General features: G+C 38.3%; 2 pseudogenes; both read right to left on the bottom strand.

The window, feature by feature from the left end:
* Positions 1-883: 883 nt before the first annotated feature.
* On the bottom strand, positions 884-4311 carry LOC109266271 (high mobility group protein B1-like; annotated as a pseudogene).
* Positions 4312-4625: 314 nt separating this feature from the next.
* On the bottom strand, positions 4626-7143 carry LOC109266270 (cytosolic acyl coenzyme A thioester hydrolase-like; annotated as a pseudogene).
* Positions 7144-17289: the final 10146 nt, after the last annotated feature.

The raw sequence follows: 17289 nt of genomic DNA, 5'->3' as shown, positions 1-17289 counted from the left end.
AATTTATAAATAAAAGACCTAATTTTTCAAAAATTTCAGTTTAGGTTTGGAATAACAGCTCCTTAAATGGTCTATTGTATGCCCTATGAATCACAAAAATCTCCCTTACACACCCAATGTCTTTAAAGAACATTTCATCAACCTAGTTAACAATACTTTGCTCTTCTTTGAGGATAGAAGATCTCTTCAGACCTCTTTCAGTGGTAGGTAGTATGGTCCTACTCTGGTCTCCTATGGGTTAGAAGTGGATTGTCCACATTTTTGACCATCTAACCTCCTTATAACCAGCACCACCACTCCTTCACATTCCTTCTCACTTAGATCCTAGGCTATCTAGCTATTAGCATGATGTGGTATAAAGGACACTAACTCTGTAGTCAAAGAGACACAGTTTTGAATCCAGCCCTGCCATTGACAAATTCTATAACCTGGGATGAATTACTTAGGCTCTATGATTTCAGTTTAATCATCTGTGAATGATTTTGATCATCTGTGAATGAGGATGAGGGAATACTATCATAGGGGTATTGTGAAAACTGAATATGAAAATGCCTAACAATGCATACTATATAATAAGTGTCCATTATTGCTATTACCAACTGGCTACCCTCACTCTTCTCTAGTAATCCTCAACTGCTGAATTTCTGATGATTGCACAATCATAGAAAGCTTTGGTACCTGGCTCGTTGGCTCTTTGTCAGTGCTTGACATCGTCCATTCACTATCCCTACCTCATTATTACTTTGCTACTTTTCAGCAGCCCCTTGTCAGGGGCTGACTTGTGCCTTGGTAGTGGATCTATATCATCTCATTGTTTCCCAGATCTGCTGTATATCTGAGATGTTAAATTCTAAGGTGTGCTTTGTTTTGTTATTGTCTTCTTTTCCTCTACTTCTTTTTCTTCTTGCATCTATGTTTGCTTCTACAAATAGAGTCCAAAAACTTTAGCCCAATAACTGCTTAATTGTCTTCTATTATATAAAGTCCACTTTCTTACTTTCTTCTCCTATCCAGTCTACACCTGGTGACTCAAGGCTTCAAGCATTCATACAGTACTCTCTTCTCTCTTGCCCCTTGTCCTTCCAATGTACCCCTCTCAAATTTCCTTATCTATGTGCAATCTAGCTTTTCTGTTCATACAAGTCCTTTATCAGATATATTTGTTGAAAATATTTTCTCAATCTATGTTCTGCTTAATCATTTTCTTAAATTGTGTCTTTGGATGAACAGAGGTTTTAATTATGAAGTCCAATCACCAAAATTTCTTGTATGGCTGGTGCTTTCTGTGTCCTGAGAAATTGTTGCTTACTTCATAGTCATGAAGAATTTCTCATATATTTTCATTGGAAGTTTAGCTTTTACATTTAGGTCAGAAATCCATCTCCAATTAATCATTGTGTATTGTGCGACATAGGCGAAAAGGTCCATTTATTTTTTTCATATAGTTACCCAGATCTGTTGGAAGACTTTTCTGCCCCCACTGAATTGTTTGGTACCTTTATGGAAAGCAGTTGCTCAAACGTGTGTATCTCTTTATTGATGGCATATTCTATTACATTAATTTATTTGCCTTTCTTTATGCCAATACTATTGTTAAAAAACACATCTCTGTAGATCTCTTGTAAATTCTCATGTCTTGTGAGCAGAGGTACTAATGATCTTTGCTCTGGATTACTTTTTCAAAGATATTTATATAGAAAATAGTCTTAAAAAACAGAAATAATGTCTCCCTCCAGAATAAAGGGAGGCTCGTTTATTGCCTATTATTATAAATATAATAAATATCATGTTTCCCTCGTAGGCAAAGGTCAGGCAGGCTCACTGTCTAATATTAAAATATTTGGGTTCCCTAAAGTTGGGATTCCTCTCCTGTACTGGACTCTATTGTGTGTTCAGTTAGCATCTGACACTTTTTGTGTCATTCTGTGGGAACTGGTGCTCAGTGAACTGACACTAATGCTGAAAATCTGGCTATAACTATTGCCACGAGTAATAAGGTCCTTTATCTCTGATCCTGGAGTGTTAGGTCTTCTGCCAGCATCCTCGAAAACTGGCAGGCTACAGGTCCAGCATATGCTCTGTCTTGGTGAACTTTCTATGTGGATTTGTAAAGAATGTATATTTTCCCATTGTTGGATGCAGTATTTTATAAAATCAATTAATTTAAGTTGGTAACTACTGTTTAAATCTTGCACATGCTTATTTTCTTTCCAACTATTTGTACTATCAAAGACTTAAGGAGAAATTTTAAGGATCTCATTCTCTACTCTATTTCTATTTCATTCAGTTTTTGCTTTGTGTATTTTGAACCTATGTTAATAGGTGCATACGCATTAATGACTGTTGTGTTTTTTTAACAAATTGATTTGTTTTTAAACTATGACATGTCCATCTATACCTGTGGTAATATTTCTTTTTTTAATGTTTATTTTTGAGAGATAAAGGTAGAGATAAAGAGAGAGAGAGAGAGAGAGGGAGAGAGTATAAGCAAGGGAGGGGAAGAGAGCAAGATGATAAAGGATATGAAGCAGGCCCTGTATTGACAGCAGACATCCTGATGTGGGGCTTGAACTCACGAACCATGAGATCATGACCTGAGCCAAAGTCAGGCGCCTAACTGACTGAGCCACCCAGGTGCCCCAATATTTCTTGTCCTCATGTCTATTTTGTCTGCTAATTACATAGTCACTTAAACTTAAAATCTCCAATGGCTCCAAATAACCTTCATAATAAATGTCAAACTCTTAATCTTGGCATTCAAAATTCTTATTATCTGGTTTATGTCTACCTCTCCATCATTAAATGTCTTACAGTTCTGCCACCTTAACCCAGTGTAGTGACAAAACAACTTCTTTGAGTTCTTAAAATTCTCCATGCTCTTCCCTTTCTTCTAGCTGGCTAACTTCTCTTTATCTTTAGAAATCACCTGTTTTGGGGAAACTTCTCCCATCCCCTCTCCCAAAGCACACATCCTGGCTTTGAATTAGGTGCTCCATTTCTGAGCTCTTACAATACCTTGTGGCTATCTATGACTATAGCATAGTTATTATAAAGTTGCTTTATAAGTTTTAATTCTCTTGTCTATCTCTCATATCATAGTGTAAGTTCATCAAGAAAAGGAGTTTTCCTCTCATCGAGGTACCCAATAAATGCTTATTGAAAGAACGAATAGAGCATGATCCATTACTCACAGAGAGGACCATAGATCATTAAAAATATTTTATTTTTTAATTAAAAATTGTATTTACTTAGAAGCATTCAGAATGTCAACAAAACAGCTACAACTTTTTTTTTTGCCATTACATAGTAGTATTCAGTTAACAGAACAATAATTATTTCACATAAGCTGCATCAGAGACAACTGAAGATGAAAAAACTACCATCCCCATATATAACTAATTTGTGCTGTGCACTAACAAGAACCTGCTTTAAATTCCCATGCTAATTTACAACCTGCATACTGTACCAGGCAAGGTTAGTGACTTTTGACAATACTACCAGGACAGGGCTATCTAAAGACACATTCCACAGTGTGTTAGCTATACAAAAAAAAAAAAAAAAAAAAAAAAAAAAAAAAAAAAAAAGACACGGTACAACTTAAAAAACAAATCTTACATAGCCTTACATTTTAATTTTTTTTTTTCTTTAAAAGGAGCTGTGCACAGGGGGGGTTAAATGCTTTATAGACAAGAAAAAAAAACTGCTCTAGAACCAACTTATTCACCATCATTGTCTTCATCTTCCTGGTCCTCCTCCTTTTTCTTCTTTTTTTTTGCTTTTTTTGGCTTGACAACTCCCTTTGTAGCCTCAGGCTTTTCTTTAGCTCAGTATGCAGCAATATCCTTAGCCTTCTTTTCATAAGGCTGCTCATCATCTGCGGCAGAGTTATTCCACATCTCTCCCAGTTTCTTTGCAACATCACCAATGGATAGGCCAGAGTGTTCTCCTTTGATTTGGGGGCAATACTCAGAACAAAACAAGAAAAAGGCTGAAGGAAATCTCTTGGGAGCAATGGGATCCTTAAACTTCTTTTTTGTTTCCCCTTTAGGGGGGATATAAGTTTTCATTTCTCTTTCATAATGGGCCTTGTCCGCCTTTGCCATGTCTTCAAATTTTCCTTTCTCTTTAGCAGACCTGGTCTTGCACCTCTCTGAGCACTTCTCAAAAAACTCTCAGAAGCCAACTGGAGCATCTGGGTGCTTCTTGTGCTCCTCTAGGCAAGTTTGCACAAAGAATGCATACGATGACATTTTGCCTGTTGGCTTCTTAGGATCTCCTTTGCCCATATTAAGTTATTTTCCTTAGGGAGGCACAGAGTCACCTAGTGCTGGTCTGGCTCTCACTTGTCCCAGTGCTGTCTCTGTGGAGTTAAATGTACTGCAATGGGTGTAAGAGTGGGAGCCAAATGCAACCTCCAAAAAGATTTTAAATTATATTTCATGTGCTCTATTTAAGAAGGCATGAAAGTACATAATATGGCTTAAAAATTCTATCATAGAGGTATATCATGTCCAAAATGCTTAACATTTTTTACATGATGCGCATCCTCAGAAAGGCAGAAAACTTGTTACTTGAAGTAAAACAAGTTTGAAGGTTTGTTATGATTTATTATTAGCTCCGTATTTTTAATAACAATGCAAACAGCCATTTGTTCCCCCCAGCCAAACAGCAGGTTTATTAGTGATGCTGGATTCTGTACACATTGTGCATCGTGCAAGCAAGCATTCCCTCGGGAGTCTCTCCGGCGGGAGGGACGACACTGGAGTGGTATAAATGAAGCTTTGGTGTGCAGGTTTTCAGGAGAGAGCACAGGTTACCACTGCAAGACGAACGCTTCACACAACACCAGCTCACAATGTGGATTGGGTTTTTGGCCAAGGGGGTAAATTTGAAGTGACTAGACACTGGGGCCACCGCAGACCCGACTTGGGACCAGGCGCCTAGGGCTGGGGCTCTGCCGGGCCCTGTCGTTTTGCCTTCATCTGCAGGTACTGCCCTTTGCCTTGCTCAAAACGCTTCTTCTCGTCCCTGGTCTCGGGCACGAGCTAGGGTACCAGCAGTGACTTGTTCTCCTGGCTCAGGCACAAGTAGGTGAAGAAGGCACTGGCAGCCCGGTAGTGCTTCTGTGAGTTGTCCATCACGGGGTTGGCGTCCACCAACACCTCGATTTTCACGGACCTGTTGCTCGTGAATGTCATGTGCCCAGAGATGGTAAATGATGCACTCTTTTCTGAGCTTGTCGTGTAAGTTAATGGCGTCCACAGACGCAGTGACTATGTTGGTCTTGCAGTGATGTGTGGCCACAATCCTGGCCATCTCGTCCACGAGCTTCATGGTGACATCTCCATGCATAAAGCCGTGCAGGGTGCAGTCGGAAGGCCCCACCGGGTGGATCAAGCTGGACTGGCTGTAGCTGACCGTGTCCGGCTCTGGGTTCAGGACAGGCTGGACGACATCTCCCTTCCTCTACTTGGTCTGCACGTGCTCCAGCTTCTGGGTCTTGTACCGCTTCCGGCCCTCCTACTCCTGCTCCAGTCGGGGATACATGACTGGAGGCACCTCCAGGACCTCCAGGACCTTGTCCACATTCTTCAGTGACAGGGGCACGTACCACAGGGTGGCCTTGTTGGTCAGCTTTTTAGTACCTGTGAGGATGTTTTCAGACATCACGTTGACCTGGACTTTCATGGAATGCTTGGGGGTGGAGGTGATACCTGCGTATAAGTGCACCATCTCGCGGATGCACAAGGGCGACAGAAGTCGGTGCGCTCCATCCGGGCCAGGGCGGCCACGCGGCTGTTACAGTCCCGGGTGCTGACAATGGCCCCTGCCTCCTCCCTCACCTTCAGGATGGTTCCACTGTGGACACTGCCAGCCACACTGACACCATCCGGCCGCGTGATGGGGCAGACCTAGATGGAGGACTAGATGGTCTCCGCGGCAGGATCCGACATGCTGGCCCCGTTGGCGAACAGCTGAAGGAGAACCCAGGTGTCTGGCAGGCCTGGCGCGGAATGAACGACCCCGGGCGGCGCCCTGGAGGGGGAGGGCCAAAGACGCCATTTTTTAATATACAGAATAAAAGAAAACAAGATAACCTATCAGACACAATTCCAAAATACTGGCTACGTTTCTCCTGAAGAAGTCTGTCAAAATGTCTCTTCACCTAAATGTGCCCCTTAAAGACAGGCAGGTTCCTGGCTTTTTGACCAGGGACTAGCAAGTCCTGACCCACTGACTGCTACTTCTGTTGTAGAAGTTAGTAATAGTCTCCATTTGTTACTTGCCATGATCTGGTGCCTTTACTCCTGTCAACAAATGAAGAAGTGAACTGCTTCTTCGGTAGAACTGCTTAGAGGTAGCAGACCAGTATTTAACCTCAGGCCCGTGTGACTAAAGTCTGAAAGTAAACGACCTGGATACCAGACTCTTTCTGTTTTCATGCTGTAGACTGTGGTTAACCTCGACACTAGCCTACTTTTGGTGATAACCATGGATCATAAACACAGAACTTAATGTCAGTATTGTTGCTAGCTGTTTTAGAACAAAGCCTTCTGAATGGCGAATACAACCTCCATATATATTTCTGTTTTCTTATCTGTAACATTTTATTGATAATCATTCCTTACGGGAAGAGTAAAAATTCTCTGTAATAAAAGGAATGTCTGGCATTTGTAAAATATCATAAGACATTTAGAACAAAAACAAATGTCTTATAAATTCGTTTGAGTTGCTTGAAGAAATGTGTAATATTAAGGCAAATTATTAGTGGTTGAAATGTATTTTTCACAAATCCCACCAGTTGTTTTAAGTGCAATCTCACGGTAACAGTTTGTTCAGCCAAGATTAACATAAGCCAATATACACATTTGTAGAAAAATTCAACCCAATTACTTTGAGAAACACTGACATATTTTAGATTAAAATGCCAAAAACTGGAAATTTCTTAATAATTAGTTTCAAAAATGACATTTTTTGGAGAAAAACTGTCCTTAAAAACACCTCCATGCACTTATGTTACATCTACTATGCCACATATTGAGTTACATAAGTGGGCAAAATAAGAAAAGCAACTAATCTCAATAGTTATAGCTCATGTTTTTTTCTAGTTTGACATATGAGGCGAGTTGCCTTAAAGGTCATTAGTCATGTGCTCTTGCAGATAAATCTCACAACTGATGCTGTTTAACTTGGCAGGACTATAAAATATTAGAAAGCTGTTATTGAAATTCTGGAAGTTTTTGTCAAGTCCTAAAACTTCAAAAATTGAAACTATTACAAAGATTGTTCATGCTTTTATTTTGTAAAATCAAACTATAGCATCTCCTGGCTTTTTTTTTTTTTTACCTCCTCAAATACAGCTACAAGCATATCTTTCCTGGTTTAGGGAAACACATGTATCCATACGTACCAATTCAATAGGTTTATGTGATTTTTATTGGGACTTTGGGAGAATGGGGAGAAAGCCATCAGAAATACACCTATTATATTATTTTGTATACAGAAGATTAAGGAAAATATAAGACACTGTAGAGCTGAATGAGCAAGTAACAGAACACTTCAGATAAGAATACTAGGCAGGGACTAGCTAAAATTATTATAATTTCAGATGCTGTCTGCATGAAAAATGTAAACCAGTTATTACAGTAAATCAATTAGAGCATTTCAGGAGTTATGTATGCTGATGAGTAGGAGAAGGAACTTTAGGAGTAGATCAACAGAGCAAATAGACTTTAACCATCAGTGTAAAACATGTACTGGAATTTGGACTTCTTATTCCATCACAACTTGGTATAATCTTTAAGACATGTAGCTCTTAAGTTCCCTTAGCCTGTGACACAATCTCTCTTCTCCTTAAATACCCAGGAGAAGGGTATTCTGTTGATCAAGATCAAGGTCACATATCACTTAATCCTTCATCTAAATGACCACATTACTTCTTGTCTATACCATTAATTTTTACTGCCTTGTGGCTATTGCTGAACTATTACCTCAAAATGCAATTGAATTCTTACAATTTTTAGGGCAGACACCAAATCCTTTACTGCTTGATATACTCCCCTATGACTAGCATTGTAGATGCACTTTAAAATTCACTGAAACCTGTCAGGTAAACATGGCTGATTGAACAAATGTGTTCATCTCTCCACTTTCTCCCAAATTTCCAGCAAAATTACAGGAAGGAATAAAAAAGGTACTGATTTATACAATACAAGGTAATGAGAATGGGAGAGAAGATAGCAGTGGACTAGAAAGATAAAAATTGGGGAAATATAGCAAGTGCATGGAAGAAACATTTAATAGTGTAGGGGAGGATGAATCTTAAAAGCAAGCAAAGGGAGGTAACAAAGTGCAAACCTATTCATTTGTCAAACAGTGGAAAGGCTCAGGCATTAGAGGTAACAATTAATCAGAGGAGGGGTATTATGGTCTGAATGTCTGTGTCCCCACTCCCCAAATTCATCTGTTGAAATCCTAACCCCCAAGGTCATGGTATTAGGAGGCAGGGCCTCTGGGAGGTGATCAAATCATGAGGGTGAAACTGTAATGAATGGGATTAGTGCCCTTATGAAAAAGGCCCTAGAAATTCCTTTGTCTCTTCCACCATGTGAGGATACAATGAGAAGTCTGCAACCTGCATCCTGCAATCTGGAAGAGGACTGTTACCAGAATCCAACCATTCTAGTACTCGGCCTCCAGAACCCATGCTGGTGCCCAGCCTCCGGAACTGTGAGCAATACATTTCTGCTGTTAATAAGCCACTCAGTCTATGGTATTTTGTTATATAGCCTGAGTGATGAGGAGTAATGGAGACTAAAAACTAATGAATTGGGTTAAGATACAAATTAGGATTAGACAGTCATCTAGGTACCCCCCTTACCCCATGCAGCATATGCCCACCCTGATGCCACCTCCAGAGGAAATGAAAGGTACTATACATAAGGTACTCTACATAAGGTACTCTATACATCCTGACAAATGTCTTCCTTGTTATCCCTGACCCATTTGGGTCATCCCCCCACCCACAACTCCTCCAGCAACTCTCAGTTGGTGCTCTGCATTTAACTCTCCTATGTTTTGTCCCCCTCCTTGTTTTTTATATTATTTTTGCTTCCCTTCCCTGTGTTCATCTTTTTTGTGTCTGAAAGTCCTCATATGAGTGAAGTCATGTGATATCTGTCTTTCTCTAACTAATTTTGCTTACCATAATACCCTCTAGTTCCATCCACATAGTTGCAAAGGGCAAGATTTCATTCTTTTTGATTGCCAAGCAATACTCCATTGTGTGTGTGTATATATATATATATATATATATATATATATATATACACATATATATATACCACTTCTTTATCCATTCATCCATTGATGGACATTTGGGCTCTTTCCATACTTTGGCTCTTGTTGATAGCACTACTGTAAATATTGGGGTCCATGTGCCCCTTTGAAACAGCACACCTGTATCCCTTGGATAAATACCTAGTAGTGCAATTGCTGGGTCATAGGGTAGTTCAATTTTTAATTTTTTGAGGAACTTCCATACTGTTTTCCAGAGTGGCTGCACCAGTTTGCATTCCCACCAGTAGTGCAAAAGAGATCCTCTTTCTCCGCATCCTCGCCAACATCTGTTGTTGCTTGAGTTGTTAACGTTAGCCATTCTGACTGGTGTGAGATAGTATCTCATTGTGGTTTTAATTTGTGTTTGCCTGATGATGACTGATGTTGAGCGTTCTCTCACGTGTCTTTTAGCCATCTGGATGTCTTCTTTGGAGAAGTGTCTGTTCATGTCTTTTGCCCATTTTTTCAGTGGATTATTTGTTTTTTGGGTGTTGAGTTTGATAAGTTCTTCATAGATTTTGGATACTAACCCTTTATCTGATATGTCATTTGCAAATATCTTCTCCCATTCCTTTGGTTTGCTGATTGTTTCCTTTGGTGTGCAGAAGTTTTTATTTTGATGAGGTCCCAATAGTTCATTTTTGCTTTTGTTTCCCTTGCCTCTGGAAACATATGGAGTAAGAAGTTGCTGTGGCTGAGGTCAAATAGGTTTTTGTCTGGTTTCTCCTCTGGGATTTTGATGGCTTCCTGTCTTACATTTAGGTTTTTCATCCATTTAAGTTTATTTTTGTATGGTGTAAGAAAGTGGTCCAGGTTCATTTTTCTGCATGTTGCTGTCCAGTTTTCCCAGCACCACTTGCTGAAGAGACTACCTTTATTCCATTGGATATTCTTTCCTGCTCTATCAAAGATTAGTTGGGCACATGTATTTGTGGGTCCATTTCTGCGTTCTCTATTCTGTTTCACTGATCTGAGTGTCTGGTTTTGTGCCAATACCACACTGTTGTGATGATTACAGCTTTGTAATACATCTTAAGTCTGGGATTGTGATGCCTCCATCTTTTGTTTTCTTTTTCAAGATTGCTTTGGCTATTTGGGGTCTTTTCTGGTTCCATACAAATTTTAGGATTGATTGTCTGTGAAGAATGCTAGTGTTATTTTGATAGAGATTGCATTGAATGTATAGATTGCTTTGCATAGTATCAACACTTTAATAATATTTGTTCTTCCAATCCATGAGCATGGAATATTTTTCCTTTTTTGTGTGTGTGTCTTCTTCAATTTCTTTCATAAGCTTTCTATAGTTTTCAGTGTCCAGATTTTTCACCTCTTTTGTTAGGTTTATTCCTAGGTTGTATGGTTTTTGGTACACAGTAGTTTTAATGTTTAAATAATAAATGATCCCAAACGAAAGTATACGAAAGTAAAAGAAAATGGGAAGAAAAATTCATAACAAAATAATACAAGACCATGTCCATGAATGAAGGCTATGAATCTCCAGATTGAAAGTGACTTTCAAGAGACCTGGATAATTAGCTAAAAGAAAAATAAGATAGTAACAAGTAAGATACACTCAGACCAAAGTATTGCCTCATGAAATTCAGATCACCAAGATCATGAGAAAATTCTAAAAGTCTCTACAAAAGAAAACAAACAGGTAACTTACAAATTATTGGGAGTAAGAATAACATCAGATTTTCAACAGCCATCTGAAGGAGGAATATCTTGAAAACTGTGATGAAAATGATTTTCAACCCTCACGGTTTGTCCATAAACAAATTATAAAGAAGTTGAGAGAACAATAGGGTGTCACTTTCAAGCAAGTAAGGTCTAAAAACGTTTCCTTCCCATTCTCTAAGTTTTAGGTAGTTACTCTAAAATGAGGAGTTAATTCTAGCAAAAGAGGAAGCCATGGAATCTGGAAAGAGCAGATCTAACACTAGAGAGAGTTGAAGGCGGTTCCCCAGATGATGGCCAATGCAAGTGCCAGGATCAGAGGTGTACAGCGAGCTTGGAGAGCAACAAGTTAAGACGGGTTAGAGTGACTTCAGGAAAAGCAGAGACCTGACAGGTATCTTGAAAAAAAGAGGCGTAAGCATGTGGACAAGTGAAATAGCAGCTGTTGGAAGCGGTGGGAAAAATTAGCAATGGGTAATAAAGAAAACTTAGAAGTGTTTAAAAAAAAGAAATTGTTAATTCTAGGGGAAAATGAAATTTGATTTTGTTTCTAAGGTGTATACACACTGTAGACAAATGAAATTTGGTTAAAAAAGGTAATAGCACGTGGTCTGCCGAAAACATTAATGGAGATACTAAATACTGACTTAATAAAAAGTTTTTGATATTTTTTTATTTTGTGGGATGGGGAAAGAAAAAGCAGGGTAAGACTGCCAGTGTCTCCATATATGAGGAAGTTAAGAACTAATGTCTAAAGTGATAAATCAATACATAACATATTAGAAAAAGAGCGCCAATGTTGTAAGTGACTGTTTTTGGTAGCAGGATAGGTTGGAAACAGGGAGTCGTTTCCATTTTAAGACTTTAAACTCTTTGTACGTTACTGCAATAAATATGAAAATTAACAGTTGCTTTTTGGATATTGGGAGTTACCTTATTTCCACTGAGAAGGGTCAGTTGATTTTACCTTGGTGCCTAAAGAGTCCAAAATGTATGTACCTACCCCTCCTGGTACACCAAAGGAGGGGTGAGAGAAAATGAGAGCAACCTTTCTCCCTTCATCCTGAAATGTTGCCTAGAGTGGAAACTGGAGGCTTCCGTAGTACCTGCTACTGTGATCGGAAAGATAGGGCCAGAGGCCCCAACTTCCGCCAGATACTCTCGGTAAAGGCAGCGCTGATATTACCAGAAGTAAGGCTTAGGACTCTTGTGGGGAGGAATCCTTACATCCTGGTCCTCTAATTTCTCAGAGGAAGCGTTTCTTCTTAATACTTCCGTTATTCTGTACCCGCCCTCCTCATTGGCTCCTCCCCCAGAAAGAAGGAAGGAATTCATTTTATTGGTGGATTTGAGGGAGGGGAGGAACCGGACATGCCCTGTTCTGCTCCATTTTCATCTTGAGAGTGCTGGCTCCCGAAGGTGTGCGGAGGGAGGGTTGCTCCTCCAGGCTTTGCCAGGTAGAGTGTCTTTCACTGGGAGGCTCTTGAATATTCAAGTCTGGCTGGTTATCCAGTGCTGCTGGTAACTGTGTGGGGTTAGTCTGCCCAAGCCTGCAGTTCACAGTTAGGAAGTCCGTTGTTGCCCTGTACCTTCACTCAAGCTTTCAGTAGTAGTAAAGGTAATGCTTTGGTTCCATTAGCCAACTATCTTGTCCTTAGTTGTTATTTATGGGGCTGAATCTAACTCACCATTAACTCTGTCAGGTATCTATCTGGCTATTGTTCCTTTGGTTTCTTAGTTCTGTAGGATTTTCTGTGGTCAACTTAGTGGCAGTGTATAAATACAATTTACATAAATTATAAATTTATTAACCTTATATCAAATTATTCTTTGCATTATTGGTGTAAAGTCAATTACATAATGAGCAAATGAAGATATTAAGTTAAATTTCCTTTATTTGCAAGTTACCCACATTGAAAATATAAAAGTTATCAACTGAAATACAGAATAACATTTTGTTTCTCTCCTGGGAAAACATGGAAGTTAGGAATATGAGGACGCATTAAAGTGAAATGTTGATGAAAATGATGTATACTTTCCTATTGTATCCCAAGAGAGTGAGTTCAACTCACATTAGGAAATCGACTTTTATAACATATGTGCTTTGTAACATAAAATCATTGAGTATTTTCTATGTGCCAGGCAATATTTTAATGCTAGGGATACAATAGTCAACAAAACAGGCAAAACCCCTACCCTTTTGGAAACTTCCTCCTTTCCTCTCTCCCTTCCTTCCTTTCCTTCTTCTTTCTATCCTTCCTTCTTGCCTGCCTTTCTCTGTTTTTTTCTTTCTCTCTTTTCCTTCCTTCCTTCCTTCCTTCCTTCCTTCCTTCCTTCCTTCCTTCTTCCTCCCCTTCCTCCCTCTCTCCCTTTTCCTTTCCTTGCCTTTCCTTGCCTTTCCTTGCTTTTCCTTTCCTTTCCTTTCCTTTCCTTTCCTTTCCTTTCCTTTCCTTTCCTTTCCTTTCCTTTCCTCTCTTCTCCTCCCCTTCCTTCCTTCCTTCCTTCCTTCCTTCCTTCCTTCCTTTCCTTTCTTTATTTGCTTTATTGAGGTATAATTGCCAAATGAAATTACTTTCTCATGGGCAAGACAGATAATGAACCATAAATAGGTCAAACATATAGTATGTTAGAAAGCAATAAGTGTTATGGAGAAAAAATAAATAGGATGTTTGAATATGGAGTGTTGAGGCTGCACATTAGAATTGCAGTTTTAAAATAGTGCATCATTTAGTAAGGACCTGAAGGCAGTTGAGGCAACAAATTATATTCTTGTCATCTTCCAACATGCTATTTATATTACTAAGGGAGAAGAGGTCAAAGATCTGAGCTGCTGGATACTCCAACAGTAAGTATGGGAGATAAAGTGAAGGAAGGTGAAGAAGAAACAGCAAAGCAGTTTGCAGGAAATGATTTGAGAGGCCTGTTACTTATCTGAGCAAGAGCAAATAGAGGGAGGCTCAGGAAGACTTAAGGTGTTAACTGAACTTGGCATTAGAGAATAAGCAGCACATTGATGGGCAGAGTATTTTAGATGGGTAAAAATGAACATAAAGGCAGTGACAGGCATATGAAAGAAAATCATATTTGGAGTTTGATGAGTATTTTATTTGAGTGTTCCTGGAAAGAGGGTTGGCTGGGGTATGGGCTGGGAGCAAGGTTTGTTGGGGGGAGTTAAAAGATGAAAATTGGAAGTTGAAAAGATGGCTGTCTTTAAAGAGCTGGGTATGATTACAGATCATAAGTGATTACAGATTATGAACAGATTAATAGGAAATCTTACAGATTAATATGAAATCATATTACATATGATTACAGATTATAAGTGAACTTTATAATGGAGACAACAATTACCAAATGCCAAAGTCAAGTAATGATGTTTTAGTAATATTACTCTGGCGACCTTCTCATTTTCAATGGGGTAAGGTTGGAGGTAAGAAATTGACTTTGTGCATGACTATATCCAAATTTGTTGTAGTTTGGGATAGGCACTTGACCTCCTAATTCCTTGACCTCTAATTCCTCTCCTCAGTTTATCTAAATTCCATTCACTTTTTAAGGCCTAGTTTGAATTCCATGTGTTCTGTGTGGTTTTTAAAAGGTTGTTCATTCCAATTTCTACTGATCTCTCCTCTCTATGATTTATATTATTGAAAAGAAACCTTTTTCGTTTTAAATTTTCACTATGGTTGCACTTTTTCTCGTTGTTATTGAAGAATTTTAAAGCCAGGGACATGTATTTTCATTTCTTTATATTGCTTTCCAACATGTTGTAGTATGCTTGACAGTCTATTTTATTAATGATTTATCCTCATGATGTTCATGAAGTCAGGTCACATGCTGGCTAGAACTTTTTCATGGGCTCTATACCACATAGATAATAATGTCAAGCCTGTTGAGTGCCTTCCACCTGCATTTATAGTTTTCTTTCTTATCATTCTGTACCATTTCCATGGTTTAAATAGTTAGGCTTTGGAAAGATAGACATTCAACCAGACGGGTCATGCCCCCATCTCCTAAGCTGTAAGCCTCTTCCTTCGAATGTTATCATTTTGGTTCTGATATCTGAGATACTCGGATTTTTTTAAAACACTTTAATTGATATATAATTTTGAGATCATAAAATTCATCCTTTTAAAGTGTGCAGTTCAAGGAATTTTAGTATATTCACAGAATTGTGTCACCCTACAATATTTGCTTGCAGAATACTTGTATTGCACTAAAAGAAACCCTGTGTCTTTAGTTACTACCCACTCCTTCCCCTTCTAATTCCTGGCAGTTAACTAGTCTACTTTTGTCTCTATGGATTAGCTATTCTGGACACTTCATATAAATGAAATAATACAGTATGTGGTATTTTCTGTGTGGCTTCCTTCACATGGCATAGTCTTTTTAAGATTTATTCCTGTTGCAGTACTTATCAGTCACTTTAATGGCTGAATAGTATTCCATTGCATGGATATACCACATTTGTTTGTCTATTTATTAACTGATAAACATTTGGATCGTTTCAACTTTGTGATGATTTTGAATAATGCTGTTTGTGAACATTTGTGTATAAGTTATTTCATGGACATATGTTATCATTTTTCTTTGTTATGTAACTTGGAGTGGAATTGCTGGGTTCTAGGGCAACCATATCTTTAACCTTTTGAGGAACAGTTCTCCAAAATGACTGTACCCTTTTATAATTCTACCAGCAATGTATGAGGGTTACAATTTCTCCACATTCTTGATAACACTTGTTATGATCTGTTTTTTTAATTTTATTATTTTAGGCATCTTCGTGGATATGAGGTGGTATTGTTGCAGTTTTGATTTGACTTTCCCTGGTGGCTAATGATACTGGGTATTTTCTCATGTATTTATTGGTTATTTACATATACATATATGTGTATATTTAAAGACATGTCTATTCAGATCCTTTGCCTATTTTTCAATTGAGTTGTTTGTATTTTCATTACTGAGTTGTAAGATTTCTTTTTGTATTTTAATACAAATCCCTTATTAGATATATGATCTACAAATATTTTCTCTAATTCTTTGGGTTGTGTTATCATTTTTTTGATGCTGTCATTTAAAATATAAGAGTTTTTAATTTTGATGAAGTCTAATTTATTTAGTTTTTCTTTGTTGTTCATGTTTTTGTTGTCAGTATTTAAGAAATGCTTCCTTAGCCAAGATCACAAAGTTTTATTTCCATTTTCTTCTAAGAGTCTTACAGTTTTAGCTCATATATTTAGGTCTATGCTCAGTTTCAAGTTAATTTTTGTATATGGTGCGAGATAGAGATCCAAGTTAATTTCCTTTATGTGGATATCCAGCTGTCCTAGCACCATTTGTTGAAAAGATTGTTCTTTTCCTATTACATTGTCTTAGCACCGTTTTCCAAAATCAATTGATCACATAAACATATGGTTTTGTTTTGTTTGGCTTATATGTCTGTCTTGAAGCAAGTATGACAGTCTTGATCACTATAGCTTGGTAGTACGTTCTGAAATCTGGGACTTTCAAGTTGGTTTTTCTCCAAGATTGTTTTGGCTATTCCAGGTCCCTTGACTTTCTATATAAAGTTTAAGATCAACTCATCAATTTTTACAAAAAAGCCAGTTGTGGGGCATATAGGTGGCTCAGTGGGTTAAGCATCAACTTTGACTCAGGTCATGATTTCATGGTTTGTGAGTTCAAGCCCAATCTGGCTCAGAGCCTGGAGCCTGCTTTGGATTCTGTGTCTCCCTCTCTGCCCATCCCCCACTCATGCCCCCATTCAAAAATAAATGAATTTAAAAACTTTTTTTTTTTTTTTTTTTTTTTTTTACAAAAAAGCCACTTGGGATTTGACTAAGGATTCTATTGAATCTGTAGATCGATTAGGGACATATTCCTATCTTACTAATTGTCTCCTAATCCACGAAAATGAGATGTCTTCCACTTCTTTCAATAGTGTGTTATAGTTCTGAGTATATGTATTTAATTTCTTTTGTCAAATCTATTCTTATTTTGTGTGTGTGATGCTATTGTCAATGGAATAGTTTACTCAATTTTGTTTTTGAATTGTTCATTGCTAGTGTATAGAATTCCAAATGATTAAAAAAAATTTTTTTTAATATTTATTTTTGAGAGAGTGAGTGAGAGAGAGACAGAGACAGACTGTGAGTAGAGGAGGGACAGAGAGAAAGGTAGACATGGAATTCAAAGCAGGCTTCAGGCTCTGAGCTGTCATCACAGAGCCCAATGTGGGGCTTGAACTCACAAACCGTGAGATCATGACCTGAG

Source organism: Panthera pardus, unplaced genomic scaffold (assembly GCF_024362965.1).
Source record: "Panthera pardus isolate Hobbes unplaced genomic scaffold, ASM2436296v1 HiC_scaffold_16, whole genome shotgun sequence".
NCBI classification, from domain to species: Eukaryota; Metazoa; Chordata; class Mammalia; order Carnivora; family Felidae; genus Panthera; species Panthera pardus.
The sequence above is the reverse complement of the archived record's forward strand: the minus strand, read 5'-3'. Positions and strand labels throughout refer to the sequence as shown.